We start from the raw sequence: 26,234 nt of genomic DNA on the forward strand, positions 1-26,234 counted from the left end.
TACGCTAAGCCTCATGGGGACACTCTGAGCCCTGAGCTGTCACCAGTACAGGTGATCTGTGACCTGGACCTCAGTTGTGTGGGACTGGATTGAGCACTCTCAACTTACTTTACACAGACTGCTCAAAAGCTGCCAAAGCAGTGCCCTTTCCCCCATTCATTCATTCATTCATTCATTCATTTAAAATTATTTTATTATTGTTCAATTACAGTTGTCTGTATTTTCTCCCCACCCCTCCTCCTCACCCCTGCCAAACCTCTCCTCCTCCCTTGTTTCCACCCTCCTCCTTGGGTGTCCTTTATAGTAGTTCCTGAAAACCCTTTCTGACACATGGCAAATTTGGGTGGTAGACAACATGTGTTCTCGGGGAAGCTAGAATTTAGGATTCCCAAGAATCCTCCTGAATCTAGCTTAAAATTCAACGGTCATGCAGAGAGACACACAGGCAGAGGCAGAGACACGGAAGGGAGAGAGACCCAGAGAGGTAGGGGCTCAGTGGCCAGCAAAACCCTGCAGCACAGACGCGCTCAGGGCAGCCCTGTTGTGGGTGTTCGGAGAGGGGAATGGGGAAGGTGCCTTTAGCCAGGACTTCCCTTTGCCCCAGATTGGTTCTCATGACAGTATTTTATTGGGGACAGCAGGTCACCAGCAGGAGGTGTGTGTTCCAGCTCTATCTTGGACGCTTCCTCACTTGACATGGACTTAATCTGGAAACTATACAACACGGTGTAGTGTGTAGATTGTACCATTTCCTCTGCATGTAATGAAAGTTTTATTTAAAGTCCTTATAACCATCTTTACTATTTTTCTTCAGTAGTAATATTCAAGTGAGAGTTGTGAACACTTCTTTGGCCATTTTTACTTGGCAAAACAGTTCTGAGACAGGCAGATTCTCCATTGTGCCCCCCCCCACCCCCAACCCCCAAGCCCTGGAACACCAAGGGGCAGGAGAACCAGACTTACAGGAGGACTGTAAATTCTTGCCAATTGTCACATACTGCATAAGACTGTTCTTTACTTTAATAATAGTTTTAAAAGTAAAATGGGCTTATTGATATGTTGGTCTCCAACTTCCTCAACAAATATACAGTGTAAAGTATTTCTCAGATGATTTGAAAAAAATGTAGAAAGGTATCTTTAAATTTCCCTCAGTGACCACATAGAATGTCACTTCCCTGTTCACTTCGGCACAGAGGTGTTGCATAGCAAGTGAAGGCTGAGGTGGCCAGAAATAAAAACATCTTGTTTATAGAGACTCACTTAATTCCCACAGTGGTGTATGGACTGTCATTGTCGCCACTTTACTCATGAGGAGGCATGAGGCTAAGCAAGTCTCCCAGGATACACGCATCCAGGCGGTCTACACCATTTGGCTCCCCTGACGTGTTATTGCAGGGCTCGGTTGAGAACCGAGGTTCTCCAGGGCCGGCACCTGTGCTGAGGCCGGCCCACAGGCCAGTCCTGTTGTGTGGCACACATCTGCTATCACTCAGCAACCTCCTAGCTCAAACAGCTACATACAGCTGATGATGTCTACTGAGCACTTACTCTATGCCAGGTAATCTGGAAAGTGCTTTACATACCTTACTTATCTCACCAGATCTTCCTAAGGCGCTAGGGGCTGTTTTACCTCCATTTTCTTATGAGGACACGAGACTTAGAGAAGGTAAGTTACTTGTTCAAGATCAACAGCTAGTAGTTGTAGGACCGAGGTTTATCATTATGCTTTTCTGCTGGGGAGCTCGGCTTCTAACTTCTGGCCCCTGGTGAGGCTCTGCTAGCACACATTTTCCATAGGTCGTGTTGAGCAAGGAACTTGCTGAAATTAAGGGTTAAGAGGACTTTCAAAAGAGAAAGCCTGGCTTAATGGTGGATCTGGAAGAGGAGGTGATAGGAACTCTCCCCTTCAGTAGGATCTGAGCAAAGCATATGACAGCAGCATGAACTATGAAAACGGGAGCCCTCAAAGTATTTGTGGGTGTTTACAGTGTGGCCCTCATCCTTAACCAGACACTAGCATTTGTTTCTACTGCACTTAATATACAACGTATATTTCCCCTTTTTTCATTCATTTGACCACTGTTGATATCTTAAATGTTGTAGTTGCCAACTGTAGCCAAAAAGCTCTAGCAGAATTAGTTGAAAATAGAATTGATTCATCTATATCAACTTTCAGTATTGTATTATAACAGAATAATTATAGTAATGTCAATCATATAAAATGGAAGTATTAATGCATAATATTAGATTCTACTTGATAATAATAATGTTTAATTCCGGCATCTTCCCTGGATATCTTTTCTTTCAGTGTCCCATAAACTCTCTGTCAGTCTCCTTTGTAGGTACTATGAAGGTAAATGAGCCATGGACTTGTCTTCAAGGAACATGTAGGCCCTTTTGGGAGACAGCTGATAAAGACTCTGAAAACACAAAGGCTAGGATGTAGTTCAGAACAGAGGGCTGGGCTGGAGACATTGGCCAGGAAGGACTCTTGGAAGAGTTGAATCAGAACACATAGTGTATCACACTGATGGGCAAGGGTTGGTAGCTGAACAAACAGGCTTGGAGTCAGTGGCATTCAAATTCTGGCCTGACCACTTAGTAACTCTGTGGCCTTGGGTCTTGAACGATTTCTCTAGGCCTTTGTTCCCTTAAATGTGAGATACTCTCAAGTTCACAGGGATGGGATGGGATGGTACTTACACAGATAGACTTAGAACAACATAAATACCCAATATAGGAGAGCTATTATTTTATTATATATAACAACATTAAAGCATTCTACATCTTCAAATAGAATGGACTTCAAGTTCATGGACCTTGTATAGATTCTCCTTATCTCCTCAAATATTAACTACTTGTCTAGCCTTCCTAGTCTCTCCTACAATGCTTCTATCTCTAAAATTGCTGCTTACAGTACAAAGGCAACTATAGGGAAATACAACCAGGGAGATGATATTTGGGCTATGGTGTCATGATGTCATGGAACAACCTTACTGTAGATGCCAAGAGTGTCCTTTAAAAGTGAAGGATGTATTCTGGGTGAGAGTTTAGAAAAATTTGACTCTTGACTAAGAGTAAGCTCTAGAATTAAAATAGATTTTATTCTCTTCTTTTTTTTCTTTAAATATAAAGGTAAAACCTAATCATTATTCTCCAAATAAAGAGAACATCAAACATCAAACCAAAATATACAAAGAGAATTTTCATATTGATTCCAACTTAATTGTTTTTTGTGAAAATATTAATCAGGAAAGTTGTCATCTAAGATTCCTGCCCTCTCTTGGAAAGTCCAGTAAGAACAACACAATAAACCACCTTGTATTTTAGTACAAATTTCAAAATCATATCTTTAAACTTTGGCAGAGGTGTGTAAGTTCAGTTTTCCGTTTGGACTTCACTCAAGCTCCTGTCCTTCTTTTGCACACTCACAGCTCCTTTAACAGACTCTCTGGAGCAGAGGTCCCTTAGTCAGCTGTGACAGAACAGGAAAATCCGCATGAGGGTGCCAGACCAGGCAGCGTGAGCTCAGCAAGCCCACCTGACGGCAGCCTCTCTGAGGACCCTCAGGCAGCCACGCCTCTTGTCCGTGAGCAGCACGGCTGCAGGTCTTCGTAGATTCCCTTTGGGGTCTGTACTGTTCCTCTCTCTGGCATTTACCTCTCTTGGCCATGATTCTCCCCACTGTCACAGGGCAGGTCTCTAGCCCCCCACTCTGATACCAGTTGTTTCCCCTCACTCACAGGCCTCAGACTCTCCTTTCCAGGGCCTGGGGTCCTCTTTGTCCTCATTGTCCCCATTCTACCTTTATTTAAGGGTGAAAGGATCATGAGGCCCAGGTGAGATGTTCCAGCTGTAAATTTCTGAAGAGGAGCCCTGCTGTCCACGGAGAAGGTGCCTGGGACCAGGCGCAGGGCACTTTCCCAAGGCCCAGGCCCCCCAGTCTCAGGCAGTGGAGGTGGTAGCGAAGCCCTTGGTCGCTGTACCCAGTGCGTTCCCGTGCCAGGGGTCCTGTCCACTCCTCTCTCTTTCACCCTCCCCTCCTGGACTTTAACTGCTCCCTCCTCTCCGCCTCAGAGACTTCTGTTGCGTAACCTACATTTTTCAGAACGTCTAGTGCTGTTTTAATAAACATTTAATTCTGTTTTTGTATTGTATAAAGTACTTGTTCTGATACTGGGACAAGACTCTTTATGCCTCTTATTTCTGTCAGACAGTGAAGTTTATGACAAAGAAATGTGTTGATGGAGTATAATACCTTTAACAGAAGTAATTAGTAAATTGACTCAGTTGTGATTAAGGAATATTTTAATTTGCTTTTCCACAAAATAGTGATCAGTGAATAGCAAGTAATGCATTCAGAATTGTAAATTTATTATTTATCCATGTTAAAATATCAGTAAAGGGAAATAAATGTGAAGAATTTGACTTATAATTCTGCCGTTCCAGAGAACTGTTGTTTACATTTTGCCATGTTCTCTCCTGGCTCCGTACCTAGGAAGCTGCCGGGTGGGCTTCCTAAGGCACTTCTGCCGCAGAGGGAGCTCCTGGGAAGAGCTGTATTCCATCCGATGACTGTGCCTGCTTCTGGCTCTTAGTAGGGCCCGCATTTCAACTTGCTGCATTAACCAGCTTTAGTCAAGTATCTCAGAACTACGGCCAACCACTATAGTGTTGAGGTTTTTTGGTGTGGGCAGGGGGGCGGAGTGGGGCTGGCAGGGGGACCCATGACTTGACCACCAGCACATGGCAGAATAGCCACATGACACTAGATTTTCGTTGAATGCGGTGAGTTTATGGGTATTAATAGAACTTTACACAGAAGAGCTAAATAATCCCTCCCTTATCTTCACATACTGTGTTCTGTTGACATCATGGAAAGTTCTTGACTCAAGATGGGCAGCGGACCAGCCGAGGTAATTATCTACTGCACCCTCCAGAAGGGACAGCAGTGCTCAGTCCCAGACTCGGGGGAGAGCAGCAGCTCCCTCTGGAGTCCCCCTCTTCCTAGCTTTCTTTCTGAAATTGCACATTTTTTATCTTGGTGTTTATAAAACTTGCTCGGTTACCAAAATGATCTGAAATGCTGATGAAAAACCTAATTTCCTGGACTTTTCCCAGACCTATCGAATTAGAATTCTGAGGGGTGGCTTGGTTTCAACAGACACCCTGGTAATTTTTACCATCTACGCAGATTTGGCAAACAGTGGTTTATCTGAAGCCAGTTTTTAGCTGCTGGCTCACACATTGGCTCAGCCCACTTTTGAAGAGGGGTGGTCAGCAGTTCTATCCTCTGGAGACCAACAGCTGTGCCGGTCCTCTGTGCTTCTCTCACTCCAAGTGCCGCTCTGGGGAAGTAGCGCAGGGCAGGGGGGCAGACCTGGGTGGGAAGAGCTCTCCCGCCCGCCCCACCCAGCCCGAGCCATCACCCAGAAGACACCACAGCCTTCAGTTTGCCTCCGCAAAGAGGGAGGAACGCAGAGATGGGGTTATTTTTCTGTCACTCGCAGCTGTGGAACTCTGTTCTTCACTGAAACTGTGTCCATCGGAGGGTGTGTAGGTGTGGATGTGTGTTTAAATTTTTTCCCTATTTTTTATGTGGTTATTGGGTTATTTTTAATTTAGTTTACACACTGAAAAAGTACTCCCTGATTAATCCTATTGCTTTTAGTTTGAAAGACAAGCAGAGTTTGTGCAATGCTCAGTCACTGCCCAGATCTGGAGTAGTGCTCCCTGAGGTAAGCAGTCCCAGGGTTGGGAAATAATGGGCTTTATTTAGGGTCAACACCCACTTCCTGGATCCCTCCCCTCCCCTCCCAGCTGTGCTCCTGCAGCCCACATCCTCTACTCCTCTGTCTGCCCCCCCTTCCAAAGCAGTGCCCCTGCTCCAAAATCATCTTGCCCTCTCTTTTAAGTAGTTTTCTTGTGTCAAAGATGACAAAGAATAACAGCAATAAATCATAACCCGGTGACTCTTATCTTCTAGATTTGGTGGCTTCAGCCAGCTGGCAGAAAGGAGGGAGTGGATGAAATAAACTCACACTGCAGGAGCAGACTGGTTGAAGATTGACTGCATTAACAAACTATCCCAAGGACATTTACATTTTAAGACAGTGCTTGTTAAGCTAAAGAATACTCTGTGATACAGGATACCAGGCAGTTCTAAAGGAGAGCGAGGGGGAATTCACGGGAGAGGAACTTTTAAATCACACCCCCAGGGCCATAGTTCACTGTGCTACCTGAGGTTAGCTGTTGATCTCAGAAACGTGTTGATAGGATGTTCAGCCAAGAAGGCCAGGGAAATATGCTTCAGTCTGGTTAAAGGGCAAGTCCCGGCCTTTGTCCCCACCCTCCTCATCTCCTTGACCTCCTGCAGGGCGTTAAGTGGGTGCACTCTCTGCAGAGTGGGTTGTCCAGGGAGCAAATGGATCCCCTGTCAGCGAGGGCCCACCCCCGCAGAGCCAGGAGCTGCACAAATTCACAGTCAGGATGCTCACATTTTCTTTCTTCAAGGTTGGCTTGCGTGGACTAAGTGGGTGTCAGTTACAGCCCTTGCACTAGACAGAATCAAGAACCTTTGGCACAAGCTCTTATCACTGTGTAAAGGTGAAAAATTGATTGGAAGAAAATGTGGCACTTTATCGTGCCTCGTGTCAGTTGAAAGTTTAGTCTGTATCACCAAAATAATATGTAAATCCAAATCCAGGCAGGCTTTTTTCCCCCCTTCATTAGAGGATTCTGCATTAGGAAATAAAAATCTTTTACAGAGTAGATCCAAATGAATAACAGCAAGCATGTTGCACCCTTGCCCCTAAGCCTAGATACAAACTAGTCACTCCTCCTCAAGCTGTGTGGCGACACAGTCTGCTTCCAGCTTGTCCTTGGGTCCCTAGGTATTGTGACTGCTTGGTGATGGGACAGACCTAAGGACACAAGGTCGGATTTGGCTGTCTTGCATTTTATTTTCCACCCCTGCTCCAAACATTTATACTTCCCACGTTAAATAAAATCTGAAATGTTGGCAACAGAAATGCGATGGACCCGATTTCCCTCATCTATGAGGTGTATGGGATGATATTGCAGAACCCCTTTGGCTCAGGATCAATGATTTAACCATTCCAAAAGACCTGTTTTCCCGAGGGCCTTTAATTTAATGTAGTGCTTTGAGTGACTCCTTCGTGTTAGAGTGTTTGAAATCGCTCATTCTTCAACTGAATTGGAAGAAGCAAGTATAGATGTGTTACTATGGAATAGTGAGAAGCTTCACAGTAATAACTGATGCTTCCTGGGTGCCAGGCTCTGTTCCGAGTGTTTTACATGAATTTTGTTTCTAGTTCTCGCAGCAGCCTCATGAATGGTCGCCCTCTTTGTGTCTGTCCTGAGATGGGGAAACTGAACCAAAGGGGTTTGGGGTGACTTCCCCGAGGTTCTACACTGGCTAGCCGTGCTGCTGGGCTGTGGACCCCGGGCAGCACTATGCCCCAGTCTTCGTGCTCAGTTGGTTACAGGGCCATACTGCCTTCCCAGCAAACGCCAGACAGGGGCCTGGAAGAATGGTCTGCAACCTGGCAGGACAGGCCTCCTCTAGGATTATGGGAAGGGAGCCAAAGAGAACTTTTGCCTTATCTGTATCGCTTGAATTTCTATGTATAATGATACTGTGTTTATGAATTACTTAATGCCGTTGAAATCGTGTAATCTAAAATTGTCAAAGTCCTAGGTCAAGTTATTAATTTCCATAAAATCACTGCTACTTTAAAATTTTTCTTCCATTAGAAGCTTAAAGGTAGTGGGGAACCTAGAGATCATTTAACAAGATCCCCTTGTGGTTCAGATGAGGAAACTGTGGCTGAGTGACTTCTCACAGAGCCAGTTTGTGACAGAGCAGGTCTGCTGATGCCCACTTTTTATACTTGCTACTGCAGGTATTGAGGCAGACCTTATGTGGAGTAGAATGTATAGATCTTAAGTGAATGGTCTGAGAGTTTCAACAAATGAGTGTACACATGTAAGTAATTTCAAAACCAAGAAGCAGATAGATCATTTCCATGACCCCGAACATGTCCTTGTTCTAGGTGTCCTTTCAAACATGTTGCTTTTGTCCATTTGTGTGTATCAGAAAGAAGTCAAGTGTTCACATTTCATATGCATCCACACATTTTACAGTTCTCAGCTAAGGGGCACTTTAGTGTGTGGATACTTCCTTCAAGATCCAAACAGGGCTTACACAAAGTCCCACACTCTTCCATCTTTTACAAACCAGTTCCTACTTACTGGAATTGCTAATTGGTATTCTTTGTTTATAACCATTCACTCAAGTTGGTCTTTAGCCTGACCTAATTATCGTTACATACAAAATTATTCTATTCCGTCATTTGATGCCCAAGCTCCCTAGCACATTTATAGTCAAAGTCCATGTCTTGTTTTTCCTTTAACCAAGTAGTTTCTATGTTAAAAATTTGCAACTTCTGTAAGAATAAGACATGTTTACTAAAACCAGTGCACCTGAGCATGAACAATTTAAGTCTGCTGTGCTCTGTGTTAACTAGAAAAGCACTCCCGCCAAGTCAGTGGTGAATCAACACAGCAACGGTCTGTCAGTTTGGCTTCTTGCACATCCTTCTCTTTCCCCACTTGGTTTACTTCTTGGACTTGGTGGATGGCATGTACGTATGAGTGTTTGTCTGTCTGAAAGCTGTTGTCCAGCAGTGGTACCAATGTGCTGATGAACAGTTTTCAAACCAACTCCATATTACAAGTATGGAGAATGTTCTCTGGTACAAGTGAATCTTAATGCATATAATTTTCACATCTAAAATATTATGGTCCCCTTTCTAGATCTTGTTATATACACAATGATCCTAAAACCCCTAGGAAGTATTCCCAAAAGGAAATAAAGTGATTTTTATAGATATGTTCATAGCAATGATACTGTAATTGTGAAAATTGGAAATAACAAATGTTCAATAATAGAAGAATGATTATGTGGTAGAGCACTATATGATTAATAAAAATGTTTGTTATATGACCAAACTGGTACATGAAAATACTTAAGTAAGATAATATTAAGTGAAAAAAAGATCCTAAAGTTTCTAGTACTACATAAATAGTGATTTGCAGCTATGCAAAAATATTTATACCTTAGTAGAACTGGGTTATAAAAGTTTATGCATGAAAATAGTTTTGATTTTAATGTTTTATAGGTTCTTTATTCAAAAAATGGTTTTTTGAAATAATTTTAAACTATAGAAAAGCTTCAGGAATGATTCTAAGAACTCACTCTGACCTTATTTGTCCTTGTCACCAGTTTTTAACATTTTGCCACATTTGTTTTATTGTTTGCTTTCTCTCTTTCCATACATACATATTTTTTTCTGAGTCATTTGAGAGTACGTGACGTATATCATGTCCATTTACTTCCTAATTCTTCAGTGCATCTTTTCTAAAAATAGAGATAGTCTCTTGCGTGACATCATGGAATTATTAAATTCAGGAAATTTTACACAAATATAATACTTTTAAGAATAAACAATCCATATTTAATCTATATGCCAGTTCTGTCAGTTGTCCCAATATTGTCCTATTGTAGCATTTCTCCAGTTCAAGATCCAGTCCGAGATCATATATTGTGTTTCATGTGGTCTCTTTGGTTTTCTTTAATCTGGAAGAAGTCTGGGTTTTTTTTGTCTTTTATGACATTGACATATGAAAAACACAGGTCAGTTATAGTATATTTGTCTGTTTGGGTTTGTATGATGTTTCCTCATGATTTGATTTGGATTTCCTCATGATTAAATATCTGGCTAGAAAACTGCCAAAGAAAGCTGTTGTCCTTCTCAGGGTATAACATCTGGAGCCACATGATGTCCACCCGCTCCTCACTGATCACGTTAATACTGATCACTGTTTGAAGTATTGTCTGGTTTCCTCACCGTACAGGTCCTGTTCCCCATCCCAAATGATAAGCGGCCTGAGGAGCGCTGCATTCAGAGCATGTGAATGTCACGCTCCTGACCTTCCTCTCGCCCTGATATCGCTTGGTGTGTATGTGTGTGTTCCTCTTTAAAGCCATATTTCCCAAGGCTTATTTACATCCTAGATAAACAGGAAACAAGTGCTTTTGCTGAGGTTGTCCCTTTGACTGGATAGTATCTCCATTCAAACCTGTTTAGTTGGTACCACAATTGAAGCCTATCTCAAAATGTTATCTTCTTCCCTATCCTTAACCAGATTCAGCATCTTCCTCTTTAACCTCCAGGAGCACTTTGTATTTTCTTGGGGGCACATGTTAACTTCTTTGTGCTTGATGGTGTACTTCCCTTATTCTAGTTACCAGACAGCAAGTTCCTTGAGGATATAGATGGTATCTTAATCATTTCCGCATCCTCTGCTAGGCCTGGAAGAGGCAATCAATGGGAGGCACCTTATCAGTGTTTATTCATGACATGAGTGTTTACACCTACTACTCACGGCTTCCAGTGTGCTAGTTGAATACCCAGCTGCATATTTCAAGGACTGTTTCATCTGTTTAACATCTCTTCACCTCCCGTTTAACAACATTTTTCTATTTTGCCTATGAAGAATGGAAACCCTTCAGTGTCTATCATTTCTGTATTCTTAGCTCAGGTATTAAGAAAAGTATTGAGTGAATGGGTTGTTTCCTTGCAGTTTGGATGTGTGGTTCACATTTCCATCAAGGTCTCTTACTAGGGCACTGGGCCACTTTCTCTTTGCTTTGCCATGAAGGTATGATGAGGTCTGCACTTCCTCTGGGGCATTCTTCTCATATTCATTAAGGGTGAGTCCATGTGTACTGAGAGGAGAACAGATCCCTACCTAAAGCTTCTCCTGTGAACCGGCTTTAGAAACTGAAAGTATAAGCTGCCAAAAGCATGAGACTTAGGAGCCAAAGTCACTAATTCGTTCAGCTAGTATTAATTTGTTCTGCCAAGACATGTAAGAACAACCATTAATTCAGTTTGTAAGTTTAACGAACGATTGGAAGAACCAAAACTCTAAGTAGGTCAATCAAATATTACGGTGCAACTCACTTGCAGTTATACGGGAAGGGGCATCCATACAGATGTCACCAGCCTGTTTGGAAAATATAAAATACATTAAAAAATCTATCTTGTTTTAAGTGTTGCTTTTTTAAAAGGATGAAACCATGTAATTCTTCATAGTGGGACTTTGCTTAGAATATGAACTAGTCTATTATTTTAAAGATAATTTGATAATTTTATAATAGTTTTAGATTTCCAGAAAAGTTGCAAAGATAGTACAGAGAGCTCACATACACTCCTCACCTAGCTTCCCCCATCGTCAGCATCCTACATCGCTATGCACAGTTGTTAAAAGTTAGAAATGAACATTGGTGCATTATTATTAACTAAACTTAATACTTTATTGAGATTTCACCAGTTTTCCTCTAATGTACTTTTCTTTGTTCTAAGATCCCACCTAGGACATCATTCTGCATTTAGTCACAGAGTCTTCCTCCCCAGCCTCCTCTGGTGTGTGACAACTTTTCGCTTTTCAGACTTTCCTTGTCCTTGATGACTTTGACTGTTTTCAACGTACTAGTCAGGTTTTTTACAGACTGTCTCTCAATCTGGATTTCCTCAATGTTTTTCTCTTGGTTAGACAGAGGTCATGGGTTTGGGAGAGGAAAACAGAGGCACAGTGCCATTTTCATTACATCATATTAAGGTTACATACTATCAACATAACTCATCATGTTGATGTTAACCTTGATCAGCTGGCCAGGCTATTCCAGTTTTTCCACTGTGAAGTTACTTTTTCCTTCTTCTTCATACTCTACTCTTTGGAAGCTGGTCACTATGCCCACCCTACTCTAAAGGGCATAGGGTGGTAGAAAGTTAAGTTCTACCCATTGGAGGGGAGAGTATTTACATAAATTATTTGGAATTCTGAAATGGAGACTGGTGTCTTCTCATTTATATATTTAATCATTTATTTTCATCAGTATGGACTCATGGATATTTATTTTATACTTGGGGTTATAATCCAATATTTTGTTATTTATCTAGTTGCTCAAATTGTTCTAGCCTTGGCCTTTGGGTGCTCTTTTACTTGCTTCCTGCATTTCTCGGTGTGTCCCATCATTTTGCGTTTTGAACACTTCCTTATTTTATAGAGAGAGAAATTGAGGCCAAAAGCATGGGTGACTTTGACAGTGTCTCTCTCATAGCCTATTCATGGTTGACCTGGGATAAGTCCAAAGTCCTTTTGTTGTACCATGTACCTCCTGGGACATTCTAACTCCATGGGTTGAAAGTCCATGGTGGGTTTTACAAAGCATTTTGAAGCCTTGACAAATTATTTCTGCCATTGCTCTTTCTGAATTGACACATTTTAATCTCTCGTACACTAGGCTCTTCAGGGAGGGAAGTATTTTCTTGTTTTTTAACCAGGAAAGAAGATTACAACAATTATTTTTTTTCTAAGTTGATCATTTCATCCATTGCTCAGCCATCACTATGATTTGAGGAAGAGGCCAAAGAGGGGTGGGGAAGACATCACAGGTATGATAAGTGTCTGTCTTCTAAGGCCCTTCTGTCAGTTCCTAAGAGGTCACCGAGACACTTTGAAAGCTACATTTTGCCTACATAGACAAATGATTATAATAAGCAGTCTCAAAAACACTGAATTCCAGTGTGTGATTTCTTCAAGTTTCGCAATGAATTTAACAGATATTTATAGATGATCTTTTAGGTGCAGAAAATGTTATTAGGTTTTTGGGGGGATATAAAAATTAAGACATGATCCTGTGTTCAAAGAGCTATTGCATAGTAGAGAAGGCTTTAATTACAGTAGAACAAAATAAGAGCCATAAGAATACAACTGTTGGTGAAGGGCTGGAAAAAGAACAATCAACCTCAACTCAGAGGATCAGGGAAGACTTTCCAAAAGATTTGAGCAGGACTTCAACTGCTGGTCAGATTTCAGTAGCTGTAGTTGGGGGTAAGAGCTCTACAGGCCAAAGGATGTACATTAGGAAAAGTGCCCGAAGAAACATGGAGTAACACGTTTGGTCATATGTGCAGGGCTCTGATGGCCAGGTTAGGGAGTCTGCTCCATTCAGTAAGTATGTGGGGCCTATTACAGGCGATTGGACAGGGAAGTGTCATGATCTGGGGTGATTTTAGGAAGATGAACCTTGCAGGACTGAGGTGGGGAGAGACTGATGGCATGTAGACCTCTAAAGAAGCTGTTGTGGGGCTTTCAGCAAGAGCTCGTTGGCACAGGAGGCTGGGCAGTGGGAGTATGAGGAATATTGATGGGCATTATGGAAGTCATCTTTGACCTAGTAGCAGGATGTAGGAAGGGGATTAGGAAAGAAGTTAAAGGTGATTTCTGTGCTTTGCTGCCTCAATGACTGGTAAAGTGGTAGCGTTATTACAGAAATAGGAAGGAGAGGGAGAGGGACTGGTTTGGGGTGGAAGATGGGGGTAGTTGCAGACTGTTGAGGTCAAGGGGCTAACTGGCTGTCGAGGGAGATGATATGCACGTTTGGGTCTAGGGTTCTGGGGTGAGTGTAGCTTACAGATATTGGTTTGGTAGTCATTTGCACAGGAAACAGGGGATAGGGTAACTTTTTTTTATACTGCCTCCTTGTTATTTACTGCTCCCTATAACACAAGTTTCTTTATATGTTATAGTAGTCTTCAGTCCTCCATGTAACAATACTATGAAACCGAGGCTTAGAGAGGTTGATTGAAACCAATCAACCAACCTCATGTTCTCACTGTTCATTTATCTCATCACCTATTGAGGACCTATTATGTGCCAGATCCTGTCCTAGTAAGAGGCAAAAGTTGGGTCAGATCTGTCTTCAAGCTTAAAGTCTTACTGCATGAGGAAATGAGAGATTGTTTAGATCCATAGGTAAAATATATATATATGGTGAAAATAAGATGAAGATACAATCTTTGGAAACACTAAGCTTTGAAGAGTTAGGGGAGGAAGAAAAAGGCCCAGAAGAAGACAGGTATGATTCAGGGAAGGGGAAGAAGAAAATCAGTATAGCATCCCATCTCAGAAGAAGGGAGAGAGCTAGAACTACAAGGAAGAAACATTTTTCCAGCCAACAGTGTCAAATACTGCAGAACAAGCAAGGAACTGAAAAATGAGCAAGTCTCTTCATTTGGTTGTGAGTTGGTTAGATGAATTACAGAAATATGGAGAGAAGTATTATAGCATCAGCACAGCAGTATGTGTAGAAGCCAGATTTCATGTAATTAAGGAATAAGTGGGTGAAACAATGGAGGCAAGGGGCAGAGACAGTTTGGTAAATGAGGAGAGGAGACAGTGATCGACAAAGTGGGAAGGGTAGGAGACCAAGGCACAGGAGATTCTAGGGAGGCGGTGAATTATCTGACCATTGGACCAGGCTGGATTGGAAAGCAGATCAAGCTGAACTAAGATAGGCTATGGGATTGTGGGCTGTTATGAAGGTAAAAGAGCAGTGGGATGAAAGAATGGGAAAGTTGGGGAGATGGCAGATTATGGTCCTATAGGAGGAATTGAATTTCAGATTAAGATCTTAGAAATGGGGCAGTAGATATGATATTTTTTTAAAGGTAAAGTTTAAATGTATTAAAAGGAGATTGAGATGGAGTTTTCTGGGATTAAAGAGGAGGGAGGCCAGTGTCAGGGTTATCAATAGGTATGGATCTTCCCAGAAATGATGGAGGATTCCAAGTGCAAAGGAAGATCCAAAGATACCAGTGGAGGATGGACCGACCAGGTGTTGAGAAGGACATGCAGCCTGGTTCTAAAGCAACTGGGGAGGATCCTGCAGGTCCGTGTGGAGGGATGGCAGATAGTGGGGAAAGCAGATGATCTTTACCTGAAGTGAGGACAGGTTATTACAGAAAGGTTTTGGAATATAGGATGATCGGTCTGAGACACGTGTGGAGAAAGTATAACAATGCTTATTCACATTAGGAGGGTGATCTAGAAGTCATATTAAATAAGTAGATTAAGTGAAATAAGATGGCCAATAGTGGCAGTCCATTTGGACAGGAATGAAAATGTTGGGGGTAGATAGAAGGAGAGGAGAGGGGATAGCGGAAACAGCTATTTAAGAGGAGGCTGCAGGCGATAGGCAGTTCTGAAAACATCTAATTGGGCCACTGGCTAGATTACAGGTCTCTGTGTGCCTTAAAGTGATCCTAAAGCTAACTACTATAAGCAAATATAGCTCAAGGGTGTCACAACATATAAATATTTTGGAATGCAGAATGGAGCTGTTACACAGCAATGCCCAGAATACTTACTTTGGACTGACTGATCCAATGTTGAACCTGAAAAGGTCAGGAGTTCTCTTTCTTCCTCTCTTTTTAAATGGAACAGATGTCACTATGCATCAACATTGTTTTAAAAGTTGTCGTAGCTATATAAACAGTTATGTGCCCTGGAGGAATAATTCTCACACTTTTTCGGATAATTTTACTTTCTTTGAAATGCTATAGAATTTAAAAAATGAGTTCCTACTTGCTTGGGTGACTGCCATGCCATCTTTAAAAAGTGCAGAGAAGTTCCCCCAAATAAGTCAACTTTTAAAATTGGTCCTTTTGAATTGCAGAATACTCCTTTAAGTGGACAGGGTGGTATTCATGATGTTGATACAGCACAAGAGCTGGCATTGAATGCCTTGCATGTAAGACCAACCTTCCCATGTATTAAGGACTGACTTGGTGAAGCTACTTAATCTGCTTCAGCTTCGGTTTCTTCATTTGTAAAATGGGAATGAAAACAACATCTTCCTCGGAGATTGGACAGGAGGACGAAGTGATGTAAGGGATTTGAAATCATTGACTCTGAGAGTTGGGTGCTGGGAGCTCTTCATGGGAAATTCATATGTGCATCAGAGGTGGAGTGTGTATGGTCTGGGCTATGCCTGCTTACTCACTCATCTCAGTCTCTGGAATGTCCTGTAGGTTCTATAATCAAGAAAAAAATAATGGTGCTTATTTAAATGCAGAATAGGGGAAGTCTTGTGGGCCACTGGAGGAAGAAAACTGACTGTAAGTGAGGATTCTGTAGGCTCTGTCAACTCTGATCCTGACTTCCTTCTTGAGCTGATCCTCCTTGAGAGACAGTGCTGGTTCCTCATCATTATGGAGAGATTAACCCTGAGTGAAGCCTCCAGTGTTCCTGGCAAGAGCAGGGTTCAGGTTCTATTTATAGCAGGTTTTGGGACTAGAGGTCTGGCTTTGTCTCTGAACTAATTCTTTTACCCTGGGAATTGTAAAATCAGTTCTCATTCAGAGGTTAGGAAGACAGTTCCAGAGTGGCCTTCTAACTTTGTTCAGGCCTCTCCTGCTTCAGATCTGCACTTGTCTGGAAGCTGTAATTAGGAAGTTAGCTTTAATTTTGCTGATTAGACTTCTAAATAAGATTATTTTTTTCATAAGATTGTAGGCCTAGATTAGTCCAAAGAATACCTAGACCTTAGTTCAGCTATGGAAGGATTACTTAGATTTTACTTATCTTTCCCCTCCTCCCTTCCCCTCCCTTCTACTCTTCCTCTTCCTCCTTGCCTCTCTTCTCTCCTTGCCTTCCTCTTCCCTCCCCTTCCTTTTCCTCATTTATCTATTATCTATCATGCATCTACCTATCTCTCTGTAACTGTCTGTCCTTTCTATTATCTATCTGTCATCTAACTATCTGTCCTGTGTCTTTGTCTTCCTGTTTTTGTTTTTTGTTTTAATGGGAGTGAGAAGAAAGGATGATAAGGGAGTGGTAGTTGTCTGAAGTCTCAAATATCATTGCAGTTTCTTGGAAATGTTGCATGAAGGCAGGTCAGTTATACATATCTTGTATCATTTACTAAAATTATGGTCAAGGAAGAAAAGGACATTTTTGGAGTCCAAAGAGACACACCTCAGGATAATGGGGGGGGGGGGGATGGAGCCAAGAAAGCTTGTTAGTTGAAGGCTAGAATTCGGGTGACTAGGAAACAATTACACTCTCCTCTGTCTCCCCAGAAGAAGAGAGTCTAGTGGCTCCAACTCCTCTCCCGGTCTCGTATTCTATTGGCACAGAAATATCTGCCCTGACATAGACTGTGCTCCTTTGGTCTGTGCCTCCCACCTTTGGGAGCACCCACAGTCCCACAGGTGCTCTGGCTGTGACCACCCTGCAGTGGAGGGAAGGACCCCGGCGCTCCCAGTGAGCACCCTCTCCCCCAGCCACCACTGCTCACTGGCCAGCTGTTCTCTAAGGAAGCCTGCTCCCATTGCTGAGGCCCAGACACCCCTGGGGAGGTCCAGGAATAAAGAATGACCCCACACCTCCCAGCTAAATACTGTGGATGACAGTGGTTACTTGCCCTTCTCCAACTTCCCAAGATTCCTCTCAACACACCCAGCTGCCAGTTAAACCTCAGTCAGCACAAGAAGTTGGAACCTCCCAGATCATCATCATGTGTTGCACATCTCAGCACTGCTTTCTGCCTTCCCTAGTCTGACTCCACTTCCTTTGCTTCCCTGTCATTTCGCACTCCCCCTCCCCCACCCCTGTGTGCTCTCTGGAACTCCTGGTTGGCCATCAGCAGACCCTCCTGTGTCTCACACTATTCCCTGAATATTGGCTTTCCCTCTTCCTCTGACACATGGCTGTCCCTCTCAAATGGAAAATCTTTTCTTTCGCCCCTCGTTTGCCTTTAGGTAGAGTAGGTCTTGGTGTCGATCGATATCTCTAAAATTCGGTGGTTCGTCCTTGACCAGCTCTTCAGGGGCTCTCCAGAAAATCACGTGGTGCACTCTGTAGAGGCTTTTCCAGGGTAAGGGGCCACTCAGCTGCCTCTTACCTGTGTCACAGGCCTGGGCTCTTCTGCGAAGTGATGTCTCTGGTGCCCGTGACAGGAGCAGCTTGGACTCACCTTCCTCACTGCCACCTCTCCTCCATTGTCAGCTCTACCCACCTCATGTCTCTCCTGCTGCCATTCTTTCTGCTCCCCTGCAGGCACTGGAGTGCACGGTGCTTTAAATGGATGGGCCGTAAAGACTTCGTTAAGTTGCCCGTGTATCTTTTATGTCTGTACATAGATCAGATTGTAAGCCCCCAGAGGAGAAGAGCCAAGTTGTTAACTCACATTCACGGTTCTAAATTCAGTGCAGTGAGCAGATTGGTTTATCTTCATGACGATGATGAAGAGGAGTGGGAAGATTTTTCTTCCATGATATCAATGCAACTACTGAATTTTATAGGCTCCCCCTTAGAATTTCCTGGATGGTCTCCTCTTCTTCACTTGCACACCTTATTCGCCCAGAGTGAAATGCAGGATAGAGAGGTAAATGGTCCGAAAACAAACGTACTGTAACACATTCACTTTGGCTACAAAAATAAAACAACCCAAACCTAGTTTTCCTTGCAGTCTTTAAATCCAGATGGTAGTGAAATTTGACATTTCAATTCTGTTTGTGAAATTCATTTTGTTTTTAAATTGGGAAGAACCATGGAGCTAAAAATTGTCTGAAGTACAAGGAAGGCCTGGTGAGACCTCTTTAGGAGTGTTATTAATAAGGACTTGGAATTTTAAAAGGAATTTGGAGGCAGGGTAGAAGGAGCTGCAAATAGCTGCGGTGGGTATGAACCAGGGCCCCCCTACCCAAAGTAACGTGCTGCCCCACACCTACTGTGAAAAAGGCAGAGGGTTGGCCTGAACAGTGAAGGGAAAAGAGACATCTGGACAAAAATAGAGACTGTTTTGGTAGCCAAATTCAGCTAATTTTTTTTATAGTTCTCATATTTTTTTTGTTTATAGTTCTCATTCCATAAGGTAGGTTATCATTCTCAACAGTCTGTTCTGAAATTAAGAATCATATGTAAGGGCTTTTTATAAATAAACAGCAATATTGTAAAGACCCAGTTTAATGAATTAAACTCAAGATTTAGTGGTGAAGAGTTTTCAGGTAAGATGGCCCCCTTACAGAATACTTTATTGGTAACTTTTATTTCTGACTGGGTCTGTTCCATGTTTATTCCTGGAAGAAATCATAGAAGCAAGTCAGCATCTATATGTTACAACCAGTGTATCAGTTAAGTTTCTTTGGTTGAAAGTGAAGAAAGCTCAATCCAAGTAGATTAAATAAAAAGGGGGATTTACTGCCTTTAAAACTGGCAAGTTCAGTAGGGACGGTGGCTTCACTGCCTCCTGGTACAGTGCTCGGGACCCCCTCAGGGCCGGGCCACCCCACTTCTCTCTCTTCCGATGCAGGCTCCCTCGTCAGACAGAGTTCCCCTCACAGTGGACAGAAGGTTGCAGTCTCCTGAGACTTCGTGCTGCCAAGACTGCAAGTCTGGGGGCCAGGAGGAGACCTCTCACCCCTGGCATGTGAAGGAAAGCCCCAGGTTGGTTCTCAGTGGCTGAACTGGGTCATGTGCCCATCCTCGAATCAAGTGCTTGGGGTAAAAGGATCGAATCTGCTGATGAACTTAGTCTGGTGATGGCTCGCACTAGATTTAAGTGTGGGAAGAAGACATTCAAACCACATGGCTTGAAATTGGTGGGAAGGTGGTTCCTTTAAGAAGATTCATGATGAATATAGGGGCCCAAAATGGTAGATATGAGCTATAAGTGATGTTTAATTTAAAATACTTGATCTTTTAACGGAATATTTACTAATATTGACTGTTTACTATGTGCTGGGGCATAGAGATGAATATGAATGGTCATCTTCAGATTTCTTAAAGTTGATGCTGTTATGAGGGCTGTAGTTTCCCAGCTCTCATGCATGTAATTATGAGGGTCTGAGCAACTGACTGCTTTGATATATTGTAGAGAGATACATTAAAGAGCTAGTATCCCGCCTTTGTCAGGGTAAACACATTCACTGGAGATGGAGAGAAGGCATTTCCTCAAATACTTCCTTCCTTTTATTCACCACACTCTGTGTGTAGACTAAGATGAGAACGTCATTTCTGGCACTGGGCTGCAGGAATTCCTGTGTGTGTGTGCATCACTAGTGTATACATGAACTGTCCATTTGGGGGTGCAGTGACAGTGTCCTCTGCTGGCTCTGGCTGGGTTCTCCTTTCTTCCAGTGATTTTGTCTCTTATTTCCTTCCACATCCCGGCCCCTCTCCACAAATGCCTAGTGCTTATGTGTGTGCACACACTCGTATATGTGTGAGAGTATATACACAATTGACATTAAACATCTTTATCAAATGGAATCACATGTTCACCTGCCAACCAGAGTGGATTTCAGCCACAAACAACCTGTATGGTTGTGGTGGAACATAGAGGCTGTGAAGAAGCAGAAACCATGTCTCATACGAGGCGGTAGAGACTCAGAGACACACAGGACAGGGCGAGGGAGCCAGTCGGGAGTGAGAGAGGGTCAGAACTAGTTCATGAGGGAGGGGGAGAGAGCCGAGGAGAGTGCTTAGCATCCGAACTGTGTCTGTGTTTGGTGGCTTCCCGTCTGCTGGAGGGCCGTCTGTGTTTTACCACGGCTCCTCCGAGGTCCCCGTTCCTTTATTGCTCCATTAATTCTTCCACCCAACCACCCTCTTCTCTTTAAAAGCTACCTCAGGGGACTCTGTTAGCAGAAACTGAAGCTAACTAACTAAAAGGAATGGGATCACACTATGTACAGCATTTCGTAACTTGCTATAATGACTTTGTTATTCCCTTACTGATAGCAGACATCTCCCATGTCAGTAAATAGGAAAGCCCTCGACCCGCTGGTGGTAAGAGCCAGTCGACAGATGCTCCCTGATTCTGTCGTGTGGGCTGTTCCGAGGGGCACATTCCACACGGTTCCTCAGAGGCCTCCAGTCTGATCAGGTTCTGGTTTCCCGCAGTTTCTGGTTTGATAATACATTCTTATACTGGATTTTTCTTCTGCCTCGTTCCTTTCCTCCTGTCCTTCACTACCATTCCCTGGGTTCACCTCTCAAAATAAACTATTTACATGCAAGCCCTTGGCCTCTGCTTTCTGGAAGGAACCCAGTCTTAAGACAGTATCGCATTGCCTGGACACATTCTTATCTATGGAGTCTTTCCTTGTTCATAAATACTTAGATTATTTTCCCCTTTCCATTGTTATAAACACTGTTGTGAAGAACATTTTTATCAATACATCTTTGCATACTTGATGTTTATTTCCTTAGGAAAAAAGTTACCGCAAGTAAAATTCCTGAGTCTATTACTGATGAACAGGAACACACACTTTAAAGGTTTTGATACACATAGGAGCAAAAACATTTGTCTTGAACAATCTCATATGTTTGTTGAAAAAATTAGCCACTGATATTTTCATAATCTATCTACAAAAAATCCAGCTGACTGACTGATTACATGTGGGAGGCTGGCTACCTTCCATAACTATAAGCCAATAGCCCAGGTGTGACCTGGGAGAGAGACTCGGGAGAGTAGAGAGACTTGCTTCACTTGGTTCAAATCAAACTTAGTGCTGAGTTCTCAGACTTACCTTTGCCTGCCACACTTTGGTTCTTTTTAACACTGTGAAGCAAGGATCGGTAGAGATTAAAATATGAGAGTTTATTCGAGAGGCTCACTTTTAATTATTTTAGCATGATTGTGCTAGTCATAGTGCCGCTCAAGAAAGTTTTCAAAAACACAAAGACCTGTAATTCAATCCCAAATGCTGAAGCTCTTAAGCTTCCTACAACAAGAGTTTTCTTTAGAGAGAGAGAAAAAAACAGGGGCACCGATGGTTTAGATATCTTAGTATCAGCATCACTGAAACAGCCACAAGTAGCACTAGGTCTACCTTGAAGACGCTCTCAGAGTTTACCCAAGGTCATGCCGCTAAATTCTGTGTCCTTGAGGAAGCCTTCTGCTTCACTGCAGTGAAAATAAAGTGGAAGTTATCAAGTAAGCAAAGAATATTGTGTAAGTTCTGATAGCATATCATATTAAATGCCTTGTTATGACTGCATTACCTTGATTGCTCACATACACACACACGAGAAATCTTTATATTGTACTCTGCACCAGGTGGTTAACTTATAGTTGATAATGGATGGTGATCGTGGGTTCTGTCTACAAAGGGGCGCTCAGTAGGTGCTTGGTTACAAGTGTCGCTGTTTCTACAGAAAATTCTGCTAACAGTGTTTTACTGTACAACATTGTTCCTACTGTCTTGACCTGTAATAAGAATATTGGGCATTAGCTTCCTAGTCAAGAGTGAAAATATTTATAATATTATTTCTATGGGAAAATTAATGTCTATCTACTTTATGTTGAGTTAAAATAACCTTTCCAGGAACTTAACCCACCTAAATGAAGGAACTTCTTGTCTCATAAATCTTTTTTCTTTTTGTGTAAGCTTGTAGAAAATTTGGTCAAAAACATTAATCCAGTTTAAAATTGCTTCTGAATAGGATTCCTACTGATTAAGTTCAGACATGAGAGTTGGAGCTAGAACTTGGAGACATGGATTTGGGACTTTGAGGTAGGATGTATGTAGCCATATGAAGCTTTTGAGAATGAACTAATTGGAAAAAGTCAGGATTTTTGGAACTATACTCTGTAGATTTTAGATTGAAAGAGGGTTGGGAGAACAGTTCAAACACTAGTTTAGGCCTGAGATGATGAAAGCCTAGGCCAGCCAGCGTGCTGGCTCTGGAAGCAAAGATAAAGCAGGAGAGAGGTAAGAGATGTTTGGATGGACATAGGAGGCTGGGTGATAGGCTGGGGAGGAAATGGTCAGAAGGACTGTGACGTCATCTGCGAATGACTAGTGGCTTTTCCACCTCTGTGTCCTCAGAGTCTGAATCAGTGCTTGGCACAGAGTAGATGCTCAGTACATATTTGCTGAAAGAATGAAGGGTGTACAAGTCACCCCAAAGGAGACACAGTTACCTGCATGACTTTCTCAAATGAATTCCTGTGTTGATGTTTGTGCACGGAGACTCAGTGCACATATTCACCAATCATACTGTGTGGGCTTTGTCTCCCACCAGCAGACCTTGTTTGGCAGATTTGTTTTGTAGGGTGTACATCGGATTAGCCCTTCATCTTCCTCCAGGAATGGATTTTGGCCTCCCTGGAGGGTGATGCTTCCATGACTCTTCCTTCATCTTTGGAGCAATAATTTGAGGTTGGATCTTGCTACTAACTTACCTCCTCCTTGAAGTTGTGAAGAGAAGCATGTTACATTAGTACTCACTTGCTTTGTGTGGTCTGTGGACACTGCAAGGAAAGGGTTGACTTGCAGGGAGGAGGCCTAAGGGGCCAGAGTTCATACCATGAAATCCCTCATTAGGAGGGATTATGGAACTCGGGGATGGTGTAAAGTCCCTGTCTTTGAGGAACTTAAGTAGAGGAACCCAGAATAGTATAGTAGAAAGAGTCTAAACAGGAATCAAAGAAACTCACGTGACAGTGGACATGTAACAACTTTCACGGTCTCATTTTCTTCGTCTGTTAAAAAAGAAACTCGGGTTAGGTAATCTCTAAGATCCTTCCTAGCCCTGGAGTCTGTAATTCCTCTTCAGACCTTTAAGGCATTGAAGAGAATATCATCCCTTCCTCATCATGGCTTCCATTCAGCTTCCTTTGGAGCACTTACCCTGGACTCCAGTGTCCACCCAGCACACACTTTAAGCCTTTGCCAGCATTTTGACTGTTCCGTAGCTTGTGATCGTGGCAGCAGCTCCTCCTCATTTGTTAACATTGGATAACTTAGGCTACTTAAGTCACATAACTCAGCTGCTGAGTTTGAAACAACTAGTTTGGTAAGGTTGTAAAACGTACCCTGAAATTTACTAGGAGCTGTCTTAGACACGAATCAGCCTGTTTGCCCCACAGTTAGTGTCTATGACCCACACACTTACACTGCCACGGTGCTTCCCCCTGAGCTACAACATGCCAGGACCTAGTGGCAGCGTTGGCCCTTTCAACTCTAGTCTGTCAGCTGGAACCGTCTTTCTTACCTAATGCCACGTGGACATGCGGACCCATCATAAACATTGAAGAGTTAGCAGGTGTCTTGTTAGGTGGCATCTCCCACTTGCTGTTAGAAAAAGTCTGAGCTTTCACATTCCTGATTCCGTAGATTTATCGACAGATCATCGCCTGTTCTGTTTGGAAAAGGTTACTACATCATTTTTCCTCTCTGATAAAATTCCTAAATAAATACATATAAGATTGTTGACCTCATATCTCTACATATTTATTAAATTTGGGTGGTGGTGTTTAACAAGGGCATCATAGCTTTAAACTGATAGTGTAATTGCTGGTCATAAATTATAGGTAAAGATTGAACAGAGATGCAAAGCCTGAGTAAAACTTAACCTTTGCTTAAAAATGCAATGGTGTAACTCCATCGAAAAATGCACTTTTAAAAGTGAGAACAGCCCATAAATATTTAGATGCACCAATACCCAAAGGGAAGTATTCCTCCTTTCTTCTTCCTTTTTTTTTTTTTTTTTTTTTTTTTTTTTGGTGGTGTTAAGATGCTTGGATCACTGTCTGGAATTAGTAACTGTCTAATCTGGGCATTTATGGAGCTCCAGTGGGAACTCTTGTTAATGAACCCTTCATTCAAATCAGAGGCTAACCAAGATTTCCAAATTCACAGCTTGCTTCCTAGGGGGCTTATTTACCTCTTGATATATTTCACACAGGGAAGTGCAAACTTGGGGGACGCACATTTTCCCAGACATGGCATGAACTCTTAAAGTAAATAGATGAAAACAAGTCTCATTTAGACTGTATTCCTTAAAGAGTTCCTGTTTGGGTAAAGTCAGATAAAGCCTCCACAGTCCAAGTGTCTGTGACTTCACTACTGTGTCCTATTGTGTCCGCAGGCTGCCAGTGGCTCCCCTTTATGACCCACTGCACTCTGGGTGGCATGGACTTATGACTATCCTGGAATGTCCTCCAGTAGCGGTCCACGTGGCATTCAGAAAGTCTCTGAGCATGAGTGGGTGTCCATCTCTGAGATGCTTCAAGGATTATATGTGGGCTTTTGTTACTGGTACTTTTATTCCATACCCCCTCACCTGGGCCCATAATGTCATCTTCATTACCATGGCATTGCCTGGTTGATGAGTACTGACTCAGCTTTCATGCCATTTCCTGGTATTAGTTACTACGTCTTCCCCAAGTTCATTCCTCTTGTTTATCAAAAACAAAAAAAGTCATCCCACAACCATTTTTCTCTCAACCCCAGCCCAAGAGATCCTCAATTAACCTGGTAGAGGGAGAAAAGGCAATTGGCCTTTTCCTGTTCTCTCTCCAATCCATTATTCCAACATAAACTCCACGCCCCTGTTTCCTCATACTGGCTGTGACTGTCCTAGTTCTCTGTGAGGCAATGTCCGGGCCTCAGATGGACTAGGATAGGGTCCAGGTAAGTACAGAATATTAAAAAAAGCCACAAAGGCTGATATTTTAAGGTACTATTTTATTATGTATTTCAGTAAAACAATAGGATTGTTATACTGATTGTTATACTGATTGTTATACGGTTAGTAGGATTCCTTAACTTGAGATTTTAGGAGGGTGTCAGAAGTAATTTTTGGAACAACTGAACCTAGATCATCAAAAGGTGATTGTAGGGGCTCTCCAGGGGTTCTGACATCACTAACAAGGTGATAAGAAGTCACAGGTTGTGTGGTACAGAGAAGGATCTAGGTCAGGACCCTGTTTCTCTTGCTCCATGTGGCCTGGGGAAGTCCCTCCTAAACCCCGAGTCCTGTATTGTTGAGTCCGATCTTGTGCATTTGCCCTAAGTCCAGGCTTAGGTGCAGAGCCTTTATCAGCCAGTGTTTATGGGATGTTTTGCCTCTCCCTGTAATATTCCACCAGAACTAGCAAGGGATGTGCACCACCAGGGCTCTCCTTCTAGTGGCCTCGGGCTCAGTGTCTGTGTGCTTCTTAGCAGATGAACTCTTGTTAGGAATCAGATCTCTCTGTGTTGAGGAGAGAGAAGTATCAGAGCTTTTTTGGTGTCGGTCTCTCGTTTCTTGGAGTTCCCCGTGTGGGCATTGCCAAATGACATCTTGAGTAACAACTTTAACTTCTTCTGAGCCACCGTGGTTTGGCACTTCATTCCCTTCTCCCATTTTATTTACTCTGTAAGGTTTGGCCTCAGTTGGGACTGAGAAGTTCATCATCTTGGCTACTTCTGGATATTTTTCATTTTAGATGTTATTTCCTATTATAAAACATGAGGACTTTCTTTACCTGCTCTCCCCTGCACCGATCACGTCACATGTTTGCA

General features: G+C 42.7%; 1 long non-coding RNA gene across 1 annotated transcript in view; it reads left to right on the top strand.

The window, feature by feature from the left end:
* Positions 1-26,234, top strand: part of LOC119037651 (uncharacterized) — a 204,493-nt gene that overhangs the window by 9,884 nt on the left and 168,375 nt on the right. The window contains exon 3 of the long non-coding RNA XR_005080257.2: positions 19,250-19,383. This is a non-coding gene — a long non-coding RNA (uncharacterized LOC119037651). The remainder of the gene's footprint in view (positions 1-19,249; positions 19,384-26,234) is intronic.

The sequence above is a fragment of the Artibeus jamaicensis genome, unplaced genomic scaffold (genome assembly GCF_021234435.1).
Source record: "Artibeus jamaicensis isolate MK-2021 breed Jamaican fruit bat unplaced genomic scaffold, CSHL_Jam_final scaffold_537, whole genome shotgun sequence".
Classification (NCBI taxonomy): domain Eukaryota; kingdom Metazoa; phylum Chordata; class Mammalia; order Chiroptera; family Phyllostomidae; genus Artibeus; species Artibeus jamaicensis.